The following is an 18,244-nucleotide window of genomic DNA, read 5'->3' as shown; positions in this document are numbered from 1 at the left end:
ATAAAAGTATTTTGAAAAAATGGCACAAATTTAGAAACATAAGGGTGCGTGTGCCCATGGCCACTTCATTTCTACACTAAGGCTGGAATTTAAGCTATTGGCTCAGTATATGTGCCAGTTAGACTTTTCAGTGCTGTTTTTCTACAGTCAGCAGATTTGGGCCAGATCCACTTACCACATCAGAACCAAAGCTTCCAGAAAGACAGGTCACTGATGTGGCCCACATCTGTAATATTGACCCAAACCACCTCCAAACTTGTGTGTTCAACTCTGGTTTACTGAACAGAGCCGAACGCGCGAAGTGAGTGAGGTCCGTCCGTTTGAGAGACGTTATGCTGATCTGGCCCTCATCCGTACCACGGATTATAGCCAGAAACCGTTGGAATAGAGCAAATGAAACTTTTGTGGGGGTGCCCATTGCCATATTTCGTTATTAAATCCTGATTTGTTAAATCTTACAATGGAACACTTGCACATAGCCTACACAAAAATGATTAATTCACTAACAAAGTAGGCTTGTCTTAAAATGGAAGATTTACCACATAACTAAAAAAAAATACATTAGCAACTGTCCACTATCCAAGTGCAATGGTCCAAGCTGTATTGCCATCCTGGGAAGAAAAAAAGTTGCGAACATCGTGGGAAAAAACGGCACTGGCGCACATAATGGATGGCAACATGGGTACGTATATTGATTTTTTAATGCTATATTTCGTTGGCAATGGTGTGATTATGGTGAATATAGTGTTATGGGACTGCAAGTTTCTGCTTTAAGTTTTAGTTTGCCCCAGGGGCGGTTCTAGACCCTTTTAAGTGGGGCTCCAGCCACCCTGCCGTCATCTTAGCCCCCCTCTTAATATTTCTACCAAACTATCAAATACATTTTTCTGAAGTTTTATTCATTTGTAAAAACAATTTATTCGAAGATAATTATTAAAAAAAAAAAACGCAAAATGCAGGACATTTAGAAAAAAATTACGCACGTGTTTAACGTGCATTTGATTAGCTTTGCTGTTCTGCGCATGCGTCGTAACCGTCAGTGGAGGAGAGCTCGAGCGCCTGTGCTTCAGGTCACACAGAGGCAGGGGCGTGTCTAGAGGGGGGGCATGGGGTGGCACCGCCCCCCCCCCTTGGAATATGATTGGCCCCCCCTGGTGCCCTCCCTCCAATCTCATTGGGCCAGCTAGATTTACTGTCAACCTGAAAATGCCCACCGCACCATTGGACCAGAGAGCTGTCAATCACTGTTTGATTTGAGACTCGCGCGAACGCACAGACGAAGCGAGCACAGTAGTTGCGCGTTTTTAAAACAGGAGGAAAGAGACACCATGACACCCACCACACCATTGGACCAGTTGTCAGACACCCACCACACCATTGGACCAGTTGTCAATCACTGTTTGATTTGAGACTCGCGCGAACGTGAAGACGAAGCGAGCACAGTAGTTGCGCGTGTTTAAAACAGGATGAAAGAGACACCACGACACCCACCGCACAATTGGACCAGTTGTCAATCACTGTTTGATTTGAGACTCGTGCAAACGAGAGGAAGGAGGGCGCCCCGCCACAGACTCAACACTGGCACAAATCAAATAGATTTTCTATGATTACCATTTACATTTTATTTTACTATTTAAAACGTCTTCATGTGCTTTTGCAAGCGTTCAGCAGCGACTCTCTCTCTCTCGCGTGCACGCTTTCTCACTGCTGCGTGCGGAACCTCGACAGTGCCTCTCTGACACTGAGTGAAGGAGTTAAAAGTTGGCGGTGTTTTCCACCTGGGTTCCTCCGTTGTCTTTTCACGTAAAAGTTAACAGTCAACAGATGTTACTGACAGAGATGGTTGATCGAGTAATTTATGACTTAACGAAAGGTAAGTGTTTTCCCACACACACACCAGTTCTCTGTGCACGAGCTCTCTCTCTCCCTCCCTATGGTGCGGTATGCGTGCGCACGCTTAACAGTATTCTCTGATATTTTTGAATTTGCGCTGAATTGTCTGCGCTATACGCGATCTACAATAAAACTATCACTCGCATTTAAAATTAAAAGCGCTCATAAACACAATCAGATGAGAAGAGCAACCCTGCATGAGACACACAGGTATCCGAAATCACCTCGTATCTGCTCTTCAATGTAAATTGTATCAGACAATGTCGCATTTAAATCAGTATTTTAGCAGTATAAAGTAACAGCTGGTTGGATTAAACACGAGGTGTTATTGGGTCGTGTTTAGTCACTAGCTTAAACTCTTTCTTGTTGTCTGACAACAGAACAGATAATATGTAAAAATAGCATTCAGTTGTGTTAAAATACAATATAATAAACAATGAAAGTCAGATCAGAGAGAGTAGAAAAACAAATTTTTAAGTAGGCTAATATTTTCCCAAAATCCTGATATGTCAGAATGTTAACTAATACCAGCCACACGCAATGTAGATAGCCTACTTAAAGGAACAGTTCACTTAATTTAAATGGTCATATACCTAAACTTGTTTCAAACCTGTATGAGTTTCCTTCTTCTGCTGAACACAAAAAAGAAAAGATTTAAGAATGTCGCTAACCAAAATCAGTTGATGGATCCCATTGACTTCATATGTAGGAACAAAATAACATGCAGTCAATGGGGTTCATCAACTTTCTGGCTACTAAGATTCTTCAAAATATTTTATTTTGTGTTCAGCCAAAGAAAAACTCATACAGGTTTGAAATAACTCTAGGATGAGTAAATTATGACAATTTATTTAAAGTAAACTATTCTGGAACAGAACTGTTGTTTAATCCATGCAAAATACAAAAAATTAATACCATCTATATTAGAACATGTGGCATTGCACAAGCTTTTGGGAACCATGCTTAATATTTTCTAAACCAGTATTTATTTTCATTTGAATTTTTTGATTGGCCCCCCCCCTGACTGGTTCTTGGTCCCCCCTGTGCCCCCCCATTTATAAAATCCTGGAATCGCCCCTGCACAGAGGGAGCAATTGTTTCATAAAATATCCAGCGTGGAAGCTCAGAAGGTGTTTTAATTTGTTTGCTAACCTGTATGAGTGCAGTCATGTCTACAAAATATATAAGAATATTTGCCGTCTTAAATGAGATAATAATAGTTATCCCCCGTTTATAATTCAAAACTGCTTTGCATACTGAAGCCGTGCCGTTTAAAGTTTGCCGTTGTCATGACACATTTTGCAATACTACAAGGTCTATATTTTTACCTTTTTATAGTTAACAGTAATACCAGCTGTGATGATGCTAAGTTATCGAATGTGCAATTGAGAAATATGTCATATGAGTTTAACCCACGAAATTAAACCCACAAATAAGACTATAAACAACATTCAGTGACTTGTTTGCTTTTATAGATGGATATATAACGTTTTTTAAATGCTGGAAAGGAGAGCAAACAGGTGGAGAAAGAGTTAGAGAGACTGAAGAGGTCAGAGACAGGTAACGTTAAGAGATGATAAAGTGATTGTTGCAGTTTCATAGTCATGATAAATGTTATTATTATTAGCCCCTAAAATAAACATCATTCCATTATTTACTTACCCTTATGTTGTTTTAAAACATAACAGCTTTTATTTTCCGATCAGAAACTAAAGGGGTCATGTATGATTTATTACAGTCATATTTAGAATCACTGCAGGTTGTTGTTAGTAAGTTTATGAATCTGGTTATGCATGCTAGAAGCATGATACATCTGGAAAGTAAAACTGATTTATAATGTATACCGAAAAGTACAGTCTGACTCGTATAAATATAAATTCTCATATAAATTGTTAGTATTCATTAAACTTTGAATATACATATAGTATACATGAACTTGAATTCAAGATACACAATAATAAATAATAGTAATAAATAACTTTTATACCTTTTATATCTGTTCAAGAGAATTTTTATTTATTTTTATTAGGTTAATAATAATAAGGGCTTGGAACTATATAGAAGAGTAATGTATATGTAGCCTACATGAGTTTATTAATATAATAATACTGGTCCCAATTTGCAAAAAGGCATCACAATGCTCTCTTCACATAATCACTGAGGGCTAAGCCCCCATAAGAATGAAATCCTAGAACAGTTTGCCCCATCCCGCTATCAGCTATCGTGAAGTAATTACCAACCATTTCGTTCGAAAAATTCTAAAACAACGATGTTTTTAATACTTTAAAATAACATTTGATAAATGAACCTTTCTCTTGGAGGTTTCTTAAACAAAAGGCTGCATAGGAGGTCGCATTTGTAAACTGCATACGTCATAAAGACTGTCTTGTTACAGAATATTAACAATTATAAAGTTTTACACTATTATATTTAGTTAATCGGAGCTGTATTTATATTTAGTTAATTGTTGTAATATGCTTATGACTTGCGAATGTAATGCTTAATTAACTGAAATAAAGCAGGCTTGATGACGTACTGTATGCATCCTGCATATGCGACCTGCGGAGGATGCAGCTTCTGTTTGAGTAATATCAGCATAAAGGTTTCTGGCTAAAGCTTTCACGGTGCAATGTGCATGCATTATATTCTGTCTTTTACTGGGTGTGCTGTTTTGTTTGGGTTTCCAAATGTTCGTCTGACACGCGTTGTGAATCAGGGTATCTTCCGTCCATTCCATATTCGTTTTAAAATTAAAAACCAAAAATGAAAAAACAAATCGAATTTTCATTTATCGTTTACATTTATAAAATGAAAAAAGAAAAATAGAAATTTATACATTTTTCTAGTTACCCAGCAGACATTGGTCCAACGGCAACGTTGTGTCCCTGGCCAAAAATAGTCGCGGTATAACGGCATAAATCAGTGAAAATATGTAAAAAAAAAAACATGTCATAAAAATGCATTCAGATACATTTGTACATGTCTATAGTTCTATGGGGTTACATGTATAATTGTTACTTTGACTTTTAGCTACGTGTACTTCAATATATACCCTGATGTGAATTGGATGCATGTCTTTTACAGGTGCATTTATAGTCCATCATGACATAAAAAATCCTCGGCATGCAACCACGAGGAGAGGGGAAATTTACTAAGGAGTTTTGTCTATATATTATATAAAATCTACTTTTGGGTAAGTACATTTTGTATTATTTGATTAACGTGCTTAAGTTTTAATTGTTTGACACAAATGAACCAAAATAAACATTGCCAGAATTGTCCACACTGAGTATGGCTAAAATTAGCTAATAGGCTAAAAGGTACTTTGAACTTACACATGTTATACCATAGTATAAAGTATGTTTAATGGTACAGTCAAAGTTATTACTTTAGCTTATTTATGTAGCCTTTGAGAATTTCTTTCAGAAATTAAAACATCTGAAAGAGAAAAGTTATTTGGCATGATGGAATGATTTGATTGCCTACACATTGCACATGTAAAATGTTAAATACTGCTCTCTATTAAAAGCTCAGCATAAGTGTTTGATTAACTTCCTTTGCTTTTGTTTTGTACAAAGGAAGAGCAGAACCTAATCCAAATAAAAATAAACAAGCTGTTAAAAGCCAGGTAAATGCCTCAGTTTTATACACTTAAACAGATAGGAGTTGGTATTTGTGGGGTTAATATCAGTAATTACAATTTCATTTTATTTACAGTTGAAGGTGGTCAACACAAACCAAATGAAGATGTTGCACATTCCACAAACAATAAAAAAAGAAGGTATGGCGAACTGTAGATATGGCTTAAACAGTCAGTCTACATATTTGATAATGTTCTAATGTGTCATATCTTCTTGTTTGTGCTAAAGATCAAGTTTTGTGTCCAACACACTTGGATGAGACGTGCCCGACCCCTGACTTTGTCTACCCTACATTAAGTTGTAAGTTTTTGACTGCTTTGCTTTACTTTGAAAAAGAATCATGCTTTCAAAAAGGACTTTTATATATTTCGATATGAAACTCAAAAATTTATATAAATTGTTTTGGTGTATTTTGTATACACAGGTGATGGCACACTTCATGACAGTAAACATCGGTATCAAGATGGTGTGATTGATCTATACCCTAGAATAAGCTGTGACACTATGAGACGTACGTGCTACTGATGCTTTTTGTTATTTTTTTGGTGCATTCCCACACTATACAAACACGTTGCTTGGCTCCAAAATGCATACACTTTTGACTTTATAATGTCATTCTCATTTATAGGTAAACATTTATTCCATCAGGGTTTTGCCTGAATGTCAACATAATATCCCAAAACTTTGATATAAAAAGTGATTTATTTTAATATTTTACACTACTATGTTTTTTTTTAAATACATTATGCATGTGTATGTTCATTGTACTTAATGAAATTACATGCAAGGTGTAATTTGTTTTGCAGGGTGACATAATGAACAGCCATCTTCCAGACAACCGAAACAGGCAGAGTATTATTTTCTTGTGTATTGTCATACACCTAAAGAGGATTTTTTTGTAATTGTACAGTTATGGTGTTATTCATTCATTAATGTGTCCTTTCTTACCTTAAATAACTTGTCATTTTTCACTCCTTTTGTTTTTAATGTCTATATAGTATTGTCTACAATCCCAAATTCTGGATTGACGCACTCCAATCCCAGAGAGCATCCCATTGTATGTGAGAACTTTACAGTCGCATCTTATTTTAAGCAGATTCTACTAGGGGTGCACAATATACAACCCTATATCACGCAAATACGTGACTATTTCACGTATGGACCAACGTGAAAATGTCACGTTTTGCCGGTTTTGAACGTGAGCATGTCACGTTTTCTGTTTGTGTCACTTTCACGTTTGGTTACTCAACTTTTTTGTCCTATTTTCAAACCATTTCCACCAGCTCACTGACGAGATGCGCATGATATCGCATGCGATTTATCATGCATCACTAGAAACCACATTAGTGACAACACAGCTTAGAGTATAAACATGTACATTTCTCTGAATCTGAGTTAATAGTTACAAATACAGAGCTTATAATGTCTGTCATTGCTCAACCACAAAGACCTAAAAGTACAGCCATCTGATTTCCTAACTAATGCAGTATTACACTGTGAAGTGATTTACTGTTAATATTTTACATTACCATATAATTAACTATATTTGTACAGGTGAGGTAACACAACGAAAAAATAACAGGATGGAGACTACCTGATTCTTCACCTATGGCCTTCAAATGCAAGAAGTAAGAAATGCTATATGACGTGTATTTTGCATTATGAATGCATTATGAATACATCAAAGATGTTGATCTGTGTAAGTTGTGATATAAAGAATATGTATATATATTTCCATCTATCTTTCTATAACATTATTTAAATTGTTTTCACTTTTAGGTCCAGCAACTGTCTGAGCTGGTGGATATTCTATCAGAGACTGCATGAACAATGTTATGAACAGGTATGTGTTTCCCTTAAATTGTGTAATCCTGCATAATATTGCAGGAATATATATTGATTACAACCATAATTAACCCAGCAATTTATATTACTTAAATTCAGGATTTAATCTGTCACACATCACTTGTTCAGAACTATTAAAGTTCGTAGTGGCTCAAACAGTCAACCATACCGAAAACAAGAAATCAAATCATAATTTCAGTGTAATAGTGATGGGCAGTCCGGCTCTTTCCATTGATTCGGCTCTTTCGGCTCAAGCGCTGGCTCTACATTTTAGTGATGGCAGTCCGGCTCTTTTCATAGATTCGGCTCTTCTGGCTCGGCTCCCTTAGAAGAGCCGGCTCCCCTGCATGCGTCTGAAGATTCGGCTCTGCTCGTTCGCTACAAAGAATCAGCTCTTAGAGCCGCTCGTTCGCGAACGACCCATCACTACAGTGTAAGCCAGTGGTGTCAAACTCAATTCCTGGAGGGCCGGCGTCCCTGCAGAGTTTGGATCCAGCCCTAATCAAAAACACCTGATGCGTTTAATCAAGGTCTTCAGGATTACTAGAAACTTCCAAACAGGTGTGTTGGAGTTGGTTGGAGCTAAACTGTGTAGGGCACTGGCCCTCCAGGAACTGAGTTTGACACCCCTGGTGTAAGCCATTACTTGTCACCAAAACCTATGGATGAGGATATTGTTTATGACACATGTTACATGGTAGATGAGTAGTTGTGAAGTGTTAAAACATAGTGTATGTACATTGCATGCAATTGCTATGTTGCACATTACTGTTTATTGTGATTTATTGACCATTAAGGTTATTTGTCTAAGGTGAAGTAATCTTACATTTCTTTCACAGAATGATGTCTTATGGCAAAGTTCAATATGAGTGGTGGTGGACATCTGGAAAAGAAGTCTTTTAAAGGCACACCTTCGTATTATGTTATTCAAGGTAATTTGGGGAATATGTTGATCTAAAAAAAAACTCTTGTTCTTGTATCTTGATGTAATTTTTATTGCTATGATTTATGTATTTAGGGGACATCACAGCTCACCTGTCTTTATCAGAAATGTCCTGTTCATTTTTTGACAGTTACACACCTAGTTTAGGGTCTTTCTCAAGGGCACCACAGTCAGTGGTATTGAAGAGCAAGGGGACAAATGCTGTTGGTCCCACAACTGATCTAACACTTATTTAAAGCATAACATCTTTTATACAATAATGTATATATATATATATATATATATATATATATATATATATATATATATATATATATATATATATATATATATATATATATATATATATATATATATATATATATATATATATATATATATATATATATGAAGAGTTTCGTTGCAAAACGAGATAACACCGTTTTTTACATTTTTGTCAAAACATGTTTATTATTCTGTTATCATGTTTTTATCTTGTTATATGGTGCTACCTAGCTGTATTTTTTAAGTTATGAAGGTTTAAATCAAAACAAACCAACTGCAGTTGAACAACCAAAAAACAAGATTTCTGAAAAATTACATATATATAATTTTAGCTGTAGACCATAAAGATTTTGAGAGTAAGTGCATGTCATTTACCTCAAATGTTTAATTGTATTTATTTTAAAAAGAAACATATTCTTCTCTTCCCTCAGATGCTGTGAGGAGGTGGAGCCCAAAAGCCACAGACTCGGAAATAGATGCAGCTACGGCAGACCACCTCAAGCACGCTCCAGGAAGAGCTGGGGGTTGTGAATACAAAAAATAAGCCAAACAGATGTAATGTGTTATAGATAGTTTACACAAAAATGAAAATTGTTATCATTTTCTTACCCACGTGTTTCAAACCTGTATACATTTTTATTTTCTGCTGAACACAAATATTGAATAATGTTTGTAACCAAGCATTTCTCACAACCCATTAACTGTCATAATAATTTTTTTTACAATTGTAGTAATGGGTTGTGAGATCTGCTTTTTTAAAAACTTTCAAATATCTTTGTGTTCCGCAGAACATAGAAAGGTATAAAGGGAGTGAATGACTAAATATTCATTTTTGGGTGAACTATCCCTTTATATAATAAAGTATTTTGAAATTGTTATTATAGTTAAAAAAATAAAAGTCCTAAATCAGAACATGCTTCTTTTTTGCTCATGTCCACAAATAATGTGTTCTTTAATGTGTTTAATGCCTAAAGACCTACACCAAGCGACAAGTGCTATGGTTGTTAGCTTATATACATTCTGAAAATTTAATGTGTACTTTATGTGGATGGAGGCCTATGATTATTGCTTCTGACTGTAGGGTAATTAAATATAAGGTAGCCTAAACACATGATAGACTAAACATCACAAAGGCCATAAATCCCAAAAATAAGGCATAGCTGGCATCGATCTGGTATGCGGATCTGTGCCTCATCTCTATGCGGGACTGGGCCAGCTCTGTTCCATTTCCAGTTCAGATCCGTGAAACTGATCCTGACCACTTCTTGGCCGATGTGCGTTTGGACGCTGGACCGTGTTAGTTAAACGGATCTGGGGCCGGATTCACAAAACATTCTTAAGAAGAAAAATCTTCTTAACTGCCATTTTTATCTTAAGTTCAAGCTTAAGAAAAAAGTTAAGAATATTTTGTATTCTCAAAAAAGCTTCTTAAGAAAGTTCTTATTTTTTTCCTTAAGTATGTTCTTAAGAAAAAACTTAAGAAGAATTCCAATTCTCGAAAAATAAACTGTCTTAAAAAACATCTTAAAGTTAGGATAACCTTACGGTAGTCTTAAATCTCAAAATGTAAGATGTTTTATAAGTTAATGTGATTGTTTTAAATGTGACATGTTGTTTGTAGTCTGAAATGGCAATTTAATCAGTTTACTTCACATAGATTAGGTTAAAGAGGAATTCCACACTCATATAATGAAGTTTAATGGCTACTCAGTAGGCCTATATGAAACACAAATAAGTATTAGTGATAATATTAGCAAACATTTAACTTCCTCCCCTACATTCATTGTGAAATTACTTAACAGCTAAAAGTCGCTCTAAGCGGGAGGCGAACCGGTAATCGCTCCGTCATGTGAGTTGAGGGCTCCGAAACCGCAGGCACGCTTCACCCTCCGCGTCCGTCTTTTGACGCGTGAGCGAAGGTCGCAGGAGACGAAGCCGTGGGCACGGAGAGTGAAGCAGGCACACCCGGAGCGCTCCACCCGCATGACGGACCGATTGGGATATTATGGAATTATACGCACCGCACCGCCTTAAAGACTAGCTGGCCTCTGTTACGACAGCGAATAACATCTTGTAATTGTCCTAATGCATCACTCGTTTGTATCGCGTTAATGATCGCAAGGTAGTCAAAAGATTAATGGATAAGTGTATTGTTACCTCATTAGCAGGGTATCATAATTCATTTAAAAGCTTGTCATTTTATTCTTAAGACACAAATTTAAGATATTCTTAAGAAAAAAATTTAGAACTTCTTAAGAAATGTTTGAGAATTCCACTTAGGAACATTCTTACGCACTTCTTATAATTTATCTTAAGAACTTTCTTATTTTTTGTCTTAAGAATGTTTTCGTGAATCCGGCCCCTGATGCGGATGGAACGGTACGTGTGGGCCAGCTCCACCCCAGTGTTGTTTTACTGTTTTGGTACGAGAGTGGGCCAAGGCTGACCCATCTCTGGTGCAGAGCCATGAAACAAATCCTGATCACTTTTGGCCCGTTGTGCATTTGGACACTGGACCATGTCCGTGAGATGGATCCGGGGTGGATCGCATGGTAGGTGTGGGCCAGATCCACCCCAGTGTGGTTTTGCTATCTGGGGTAATATTAAGAAATGCGTCTATGATGCATGTTTATGTTCCAAAACCAGCAGAGCATGCGCGCAAGCCTGTGTCTCTCACGCAGCTTTTGTCTATACTGCTACAGCGCAATTGTCCTATTAAAAACTGTGTTTGTTTTTGTTATAGATAAGAGTAAACGAAAAGGGAAGCAGAAGCTCATTTATATTTATAGAGACCAGCACTTTATTCCGCACACCCAAAAATTTTAATATGGTAGCCTATAATAATAAATCATCTATAAGATATTTGATTCTGAAACTTGACAGATGCATTCACACCTTAGACTAGGGATTGGTACCGAAACTCAGTATTAAATGGGCTTTGGGGCTAAATTACGAAAAACTGAATATCAATGAGTTCAGTCTTTTTACATTCTGCTGTCAGTACTCAGGAAAAAAGTCTTGCATGTTATTGCTACATTAGGGTTATCTTGCACATTTTATCTCACCAACTGTTTGCGGTAATATTAAGAAATGCGTCTATGATGCATGTTTATGTTCCAAAACCAGCAGAGCATGCGCGCAAGCCTCTGTCTCTCACGCAGCTTTTGTCTATACTGCTACAGCGCACACATGCATGAATGCACACACCCATGCTGCTCATAATTACCAATGATGGACGCTAAATGCTCAAAAGTGTGGTTACACTTCACTGAAGTTGATGCTGACAATGCTTGTTGCCACAAGTGCAACGAAACTTTTTCTTGTAAGGGCGGAAACCCAGGTAATCTGTCAAAGCACCTGTCAAAAGTGCATCATGTACAGGCAGAGAGATGTACTGTTGTTTAACCGCTTAAATGTGGTCTAACTGCTCTAGTTCATCTCTCAATGCCCAGTCTACGTCAGGTATTTATGTTAAAGCGTAACTAAACCCCTGGTCAGAGCCTGACTCCACCCACTGGCAATATTTGAAAAATGCAAGAAAAGTGGGCAGATCCCAACAGAGATAGAGGGGACAAACTTAAGTGTGTAGTGAGATCGTAACAAGCATAGATATGTATATAAAGGCTAGATGGCTCGTCCGCGCTGCTGGCCAATTGAGTGCAACGTCCGCATTTTGGCGGCCATCTTACGACAGGGCGCTCGCTCACTCGTAGCTTTGGCTGCGTCCGAAAACTCTAAATTGCTGCCTTCTGAGGCAGCTTTCCAAGGCAGCAAGGCATCAAGGCATGTCCGAATTCAATGTTTGGTTTACTTCCTGTCTCCTGAGATACCTATGCGTGGACGTACATTAAGAATGTGATTGGTCGAGCCCAGTCGAGTTCGAAAAAATAAAATGGCGGCCAAGGACGCGACTGGACCACCAATTTAGTGTAAATAAAGGTATATTTTCACTTTTTACACCTTTTAATTGCATCTCTAGCGAGAAATTAGTATTGTAGTTTTCAAATATGTGATTAGTTATCACAAAGGCGCTCTCTGTTTAAATTTCAAACACGCTGCCTTAGAAGTGTGTCCGAAAGTCTTTCTCTGAGCTACCTTCATGCCTCCGAAGGCATTTCCTCATGAGGCAGCGAGGCAACGAGTCACTGCCTTGAGTTTTCGGACGCAGCAATTGAGTTTTAATGATGCGGGTACTTTTAAATGACCATAACTTGCTTAATTTTTTACCGATTTTCAAACGGTTTGGTTTGTTATAAACGTCAAATATGTACCTATGACACTGCATACCTATACTAAAAATAAAAAATAAATTCATGAAACATGTTTGTAGCTGCCATCAAAGCAATTCATATCTCATTTTAATATAGTTCATAGTTAAAAAATATAAGTTTAAAATTCATATGATTAAATCATGTTTTATAGTCAATAAATAATAATTTCATGTTCATTTCTTTTTGTTAAAATACTTGTGTAAAAAGGGGGGGAACTTATTTTTTGGTTCCGTGTGGAATTTGTTATTAGGGTGACGTTATTTTTGGGTGCACTCACTGTGATTAGAGAGACATCTGCTGTGGCTTGCCAGCATGTTGTTTGAAAGCTTATGGAAAGGTGTAAAGCTGAGTACAAGTTGTCCTAAGGTGTGAAGATGAATATCCCTTAAGTTATTCTCTCGGGTTCATGCGGCCAATGAGGTATTTGATCTGTCTTTGTGATTTATTTGTGTTGTGTGCTGTGTTTGTAACAAGCCAATTATGATGTCATTTTACATGGCATAAATGTATGTTTGTTTATTTAGTTTTCTATGTAATTTTGTCTTAATATTGTCTGCAAGTATGTTTATAATTTAAGGTTAATGTATGTTTTTTGTGCTTTGTTTATAGCAGTTCTGACGGCAATTTAGTATTAAAAAGGGACACGTGAAGACATGTTTGAAGATTCTGTCATCAAATAAATGCCCGTTAAAACCCAGGAACGACTTGAGCCTTTATTTAAACGCGAGAGGAGTAACAGTCAGAACTCAGCCTGCTTCGTGCTGGAGGAGAAGAGCAACGGAGCCATTAACGAGCGGCTCGTTACATCGTTAACTACGCTATCGAGCATCAAAGACAGACAACACAAACTGCATGCACGGAAAACCCGACAAGTGGCAAACGGAGTCCAGAGTCTGGTGGGGTCAAGCTGCAAAGAAGTAACACATTTAAACAAGTTAAATGTTAAGAAGTAGTTTAATCCTGCTAACTTAAAGGGACAGTAAAGTGTCAAAAGAGGTTGAAGTGTATGTTTTTGCAATTCAAATTTGAGTTTAAGTGTATGTTTTGCTATTCAAGTGTAGCAGGATTAGGTGAGCTGTGATTGACAGCTGGTATCGCCTATCAGAGAGTGGCAGTCCCCTTTTAAGCGGTGATTGGCTGCTGCTCTGAATGCGTCATGTCCGACTTCCCCCCCCTGGGGGTTTGCAACGTTAGCGGCAGGTGAGTTCTTGCTAACACGCTATGGTTAGCAGTTTTAATCTGTTTGTCATTTAAAAGTAATGTTGTGTTGGTTTTAGTGTGTTGTCTGTCGTGCTGGTGCCCTTGTCCTGTCCGTGGTGTACGTGATGGTGTACCCTCAGTTGGCTTAGGGTTTTCCTGCTGTTGGTTAACCTGTGCCTCAAAACAGTAAATTGTCTGGGGTGATGCCACTTTTCGGTAAGTGTCCAGCACGAAGTCTTAATGTTCGAGTTGTGTGTAGTTTTAACGTTATATTTGTTTCGCTGTAGGAGTCTCCCTTTCGTTCTATGCCGTGTCTCACGTTGCGCTGTGTCTTTGCTTCTCGCATTACGGTGTTGCACCGTTGCTAACAACGTCATTAGCTGCACTGCTACACGTGGGACTGTACCTTGTCTGGTTCTGCTGAGTGGCTAGAAATAATGCTCCACTTTTAATGTGACCATCACAGAGCCGTGGTTTGCTCTGTATGAGAACGAGTACCTCTCCAGTGGCTGTTTTTAATGCATCATCATCATTGTGTTTCTTTTTGTTTATTTTCCATTATTGGTGACGAACAACCCCTGTGTCTGTGAGAATTCGCTCAGATGACCTAATGATGCTAGTATATAGGATTGTTCATTATAGTTGGGTCCTGAGAACTGTGTTCTGCCTATAATTGACTCCTTGTTAATGGTACATGTTTACATTATATACTGGCTTCCTATTACATACAGGTGGGTTGGACTGGTATAATTAATTTAACTAATTATCAAATTATTAGTTTATTTTCTTTTACTGTCTGTGGTGGCCGTCGGCGAAATCGGTGAAATAAGGCTGATCGTCACCATTTTATTTTGTGTGAATAAATTATTTATATCATTTTGGTTTGTTGCAGGAGCTGGGGTCCCACGGGTGATGGAGCTTTTCCGGTGGTGGTGCTTCCTCCTCAGGGCGTGCTGTGTAACACTTGACGTGTGTGATTGTGTAGTCTGAGTGCACAGTGGGGTGTGTGTGTGTGTGCCTTTTGTAAACACTGAGTCGTGATAAAGTAGTTTCTCCTGTTGGGAACCTCAGCCCTGCTGGTTTGTATGTTTTGTTTTGTTTGTTTTGTTTCTATTAATTTCTCATTTTGAGATTTGATTGTGGTGATTGTGCATTGAAGTGGATTGAGTTTGTATGTCTTGGGAGGGCTCATTTTAAGGGATTCTGTCTAAATAAAACCTATTTTTGTACTATACCCATGTCTTTTGCACTCTTCTTTTTAAGAGGAACGAACTTGTGTGCCTTACCACCCTTTTGGGTGTAAGGAATATTTCCCTGGGTGTAAGTCCCGGGGTGGCGTAGTCGGAATTTTATGTAAAATCTTTGCTTTCGTCATGAAGCTAAACTAGCACCCCCTCGTCATGCCACATTCTGGCGTAGTCGGCAGGGTCCTCTGACTTAGAGTGCAGAGACGTGGGTTTTGTGTTTTTGTTTTGTGTGTATGTGGGTTTGTTTTTTTTTCTCTTGCAGGAACCAGACAGAGGCAGTTTTCGTGTCGCGACCCCAGCACAATTTGTTGCTGGGTTTGTGCTGTCCGATCGTTTGTGGTAAGCAGTCCTGTGTTATTATGATGGAGGACAAATTATCTGGGTTAAGAAATTTAGTAGCTCTATGGGAGGTTGAACTTGTTATTGGTTTAAGAACGAAAGGGAGAATCTGAGTGTTTTGTCACGTAGAGGGCCAGCTGGTTTTATATGGGCAGGGTTGTAAAAGTTTTGTGATGTTGGACATGGCGTATCATTAAAGGCACCTTTAAATTGGTTGTCGTCATTCATTCTGTATTATCTGTACAGTTTTGTCTGAAGTTGGGGTATTACTGAGGTAGTATTATGCCTGTGACTTAAATTTTATGAAGGAAGGGTAGGTACTAATCGGTCCCATGTCATCCGTTGTCAAATGGGGTCCCTCAGAGTCTGGGGTGGAACCATCGGATGAGGTTTATTGGTAGGAGACGTACCCCCAGGTCAGTCATTTTCAGATGGGGTCCCTCAGCACTTGGGGTGAAACCATCTGACGAATTTTATTGTGCAGGAGATGTATCCCAGTGTTAGTTAAATGTAAGGGTGGGTAGGTACAAATCGGTCCCATGTCATTGGTTGTCGGATGGGGTCCCTCAGAGTTTGGGGTGGAACCATCCGATGATGTTTTGGTAGGAGATGTACCTTCCCCCCAGGTTAGTCATTTCTGGATGGGGTCCGTCAGAGTCTGGGACGAAGCCATCTGAGATTTTATTGCGCTGGGAAGCTATTGATTTAGTCATGTGTCATTAGAGAGTATGTCAGGTCAGTACTCCAACTGATACCACTTCTTGTAAATGGCGGGCACAGTGGTTGTGTCTGCAGAGTGGATCGTAAAATGTGCCTTCTTCCGACCTCAGGACTGAGCACCCTGAGGTGGGGTTCTGTTTAGTTCACCGTCGGGGCGACGTTGCAGAAACTTGGGGTGGATTGTAGCAGGATTAGGTGAGCTGTGATTGACAGCTGGTATCGCCTATCAGAGAGTGGCAGTCCCCTTTTAAGCGGTGATTGGCTGCTGCTCTGAATGCGTCATGTCCGACTTCCCCCCCCTGGGGGTTTGCAACGTTAGCGGCAGGTGAGTTCTTGCTAACACGCTATGGTTAGCAGTTTTAATCTGTTTGTCATTTAAAAGTAATGTTGTGTTGGTTTTAGTGTGTTGTCTGTCGTGCTGGTGCCCTTGTCCTGTCCGTGGTGTACGTGATGGTGTACCCTCAGTTGGCTTAGGGTTTTCCTGCTGTTGGTTAACCTGTGCCTCAAAACAGTAAATTGTCTGGGGTGATGCCACTTTTCGGTAAGTGTCCAGCACGAAGTCTTAATGTTCGAGTTGTGTGTAGTTTTAACGTTATATTTGTTTCGCTGTAGGAGTCTCCCTTTCGTTCTATGCCGTGTCTCACGTTGCGCTGTGTCTTTGCTTCTCGCATTACGGTGTTGCACCGTTGCTAACAACGTCATTAGCTGCACTGCTACACGTGGGACTGTACCTTGTCTGGTTCTGCTGAGTGGCTAGAAATAATGCTCCACTTTTAATGTGACCATCACAGAGCCGTGGTTTGCTCTGTATGAGAACGAGTACCTCTCCAGTGGCTGTTTTTAATGCATCATCATCATTGTGTTTCTTTTTGTTTATTTTCCATTATTGGTGACGAACAACCCCTGTGTCTGTGAGAATTCGCTCAGATGACCTAATGATGCTAGTATATAGGATTGTTCATTATAGTTGGGTCCTGAGAACTGTGTTCTGCCTATAATTGACTCCTTGTTAATGGTACATGTTTACATTATATACTGGCTTCCTATTACATACAGGTGGGTTGGACTGGTATAATTAATTTAACTAATTATCAAATTATTAGTTTATTTTCTTTTACTGTCTGTGGTGGCCGTCGGCGAAATCGGTGAAATAAGGCTGATCGTCACCATTTTATTTTGTGTGAATAAACTATTTATATCATTTTGGTTTGTTGCAGGAGCTGGGGTCCCACGGGTGATGGAGCTTTTCCGGTGGTGGTGCTTCCTCCTCAGGGCGTGCTGTGTAACACTTGACGTGTGTGATTGTGTAGTCTGAGTGCACAGTGGGGTGTGTGTGTGTGTGCCTTTTGTAAACACTGAGTCGTGATAAAGTAGTTTCTCCTGTTGGGAACCTCAGCCCTGCTGGTTTGTATGTTTTGTTTTGTTTGTTTTGTTTCTATTAATTTCTCATTTTGAGATTTGATTGTGGTGATTGTGCATTGAAGTGGATTGAGTTTGTATGTCTTGGGAGGGCTCATTTTAAGGGATTCTGTCTAAATAAAACCTATTTTTGTACTATACCCATGTCTTTTGCACTCTTCTTTTTAAGAGGAACGAACTTGTGTGCCTTACCACCCTTTTGGGTGTAAGGAATATTTCCCTGGGTGTAAGTCCCGGGGTGGCGTAGTCGGAATTTTATGTAAAATCTTTGCTTTCGTCATGAAGCTAAACTAGCACCCCCTCGTCATGCCACACAAGTTTGAGTTTAAGTGTATGTTTATATTTGTAAGGTAATTATTGCAAAACTAGTTGTAAGACTAATCACAAGTAATTTTCTAAGTTAAAGGTGCCCTAAGGTATTTTTTAAAGAGCAAGTTATATTGGGTTTCTTTGATATTGAAT

General features: G+C 38.6%; 2 long non-coding RNA genes across 3 annotated transcripts; both read left to right on the top strand.

Moving 5' to 3' along the window:
- Positions 1 to 7,310: 7,310 nt before the first annotated feature.
- Positions 7,311 to 9,901, top strand: LOC141369373 (uncharacterized). The gene is made up of 3 exons (XR_012373041.1): positions 7,311 to 7,377; positions 8,219 to 8,311; positions 9,018 to 9,901. It is a non-coding gene; the product is annotated as an uncharacterized lncRNA (long non-coding RNA).
- Positions 9,902 to 13,911: 4,010 nt separating this feature from the next.
- On the top strand, positions 13,912 to 17,922 carry LOC129447225 (uncharacterized). Of its 2 annotated transcripts, XR_012372830.1 has the most exons (5): positions 13,912 to 14,057; positions 14,135 to 14,273; positions 14,950 to 16,688; positions 16,766 to 16,904; positions 17,581 to 17,922. It is a non-coding gene; the product is annotated as an uncharacterized lncRNA (long non-coding RNA). The 2 variants fall into 2 exon arrangements; XR_012372829.1 differs by having other exon boundaries at positions 14,950 to 16,904.
- Positions 17,923 to 18,244: the final 322 nt, after the last annotated feature.

The sequence above is a fragment of the Misgurnus anguillicaudatus genome, chromosome 13 (assembly GCF_027580225.2).
Source record: "Misgurnus anguillicaudatus chromosome 13, ASM2758022v2, whole genome shotgun sequence".
Lineage (NCBI taxonomy): Eukaryota > Metazoa > Chordata > Actinopteri > Cypriniformes > Cobitidae > Misgurnus > Misgurnus anguillicaudatus.
This window is presented reverse-complemented; position numbering and strand designations above follow the sequence as displayed.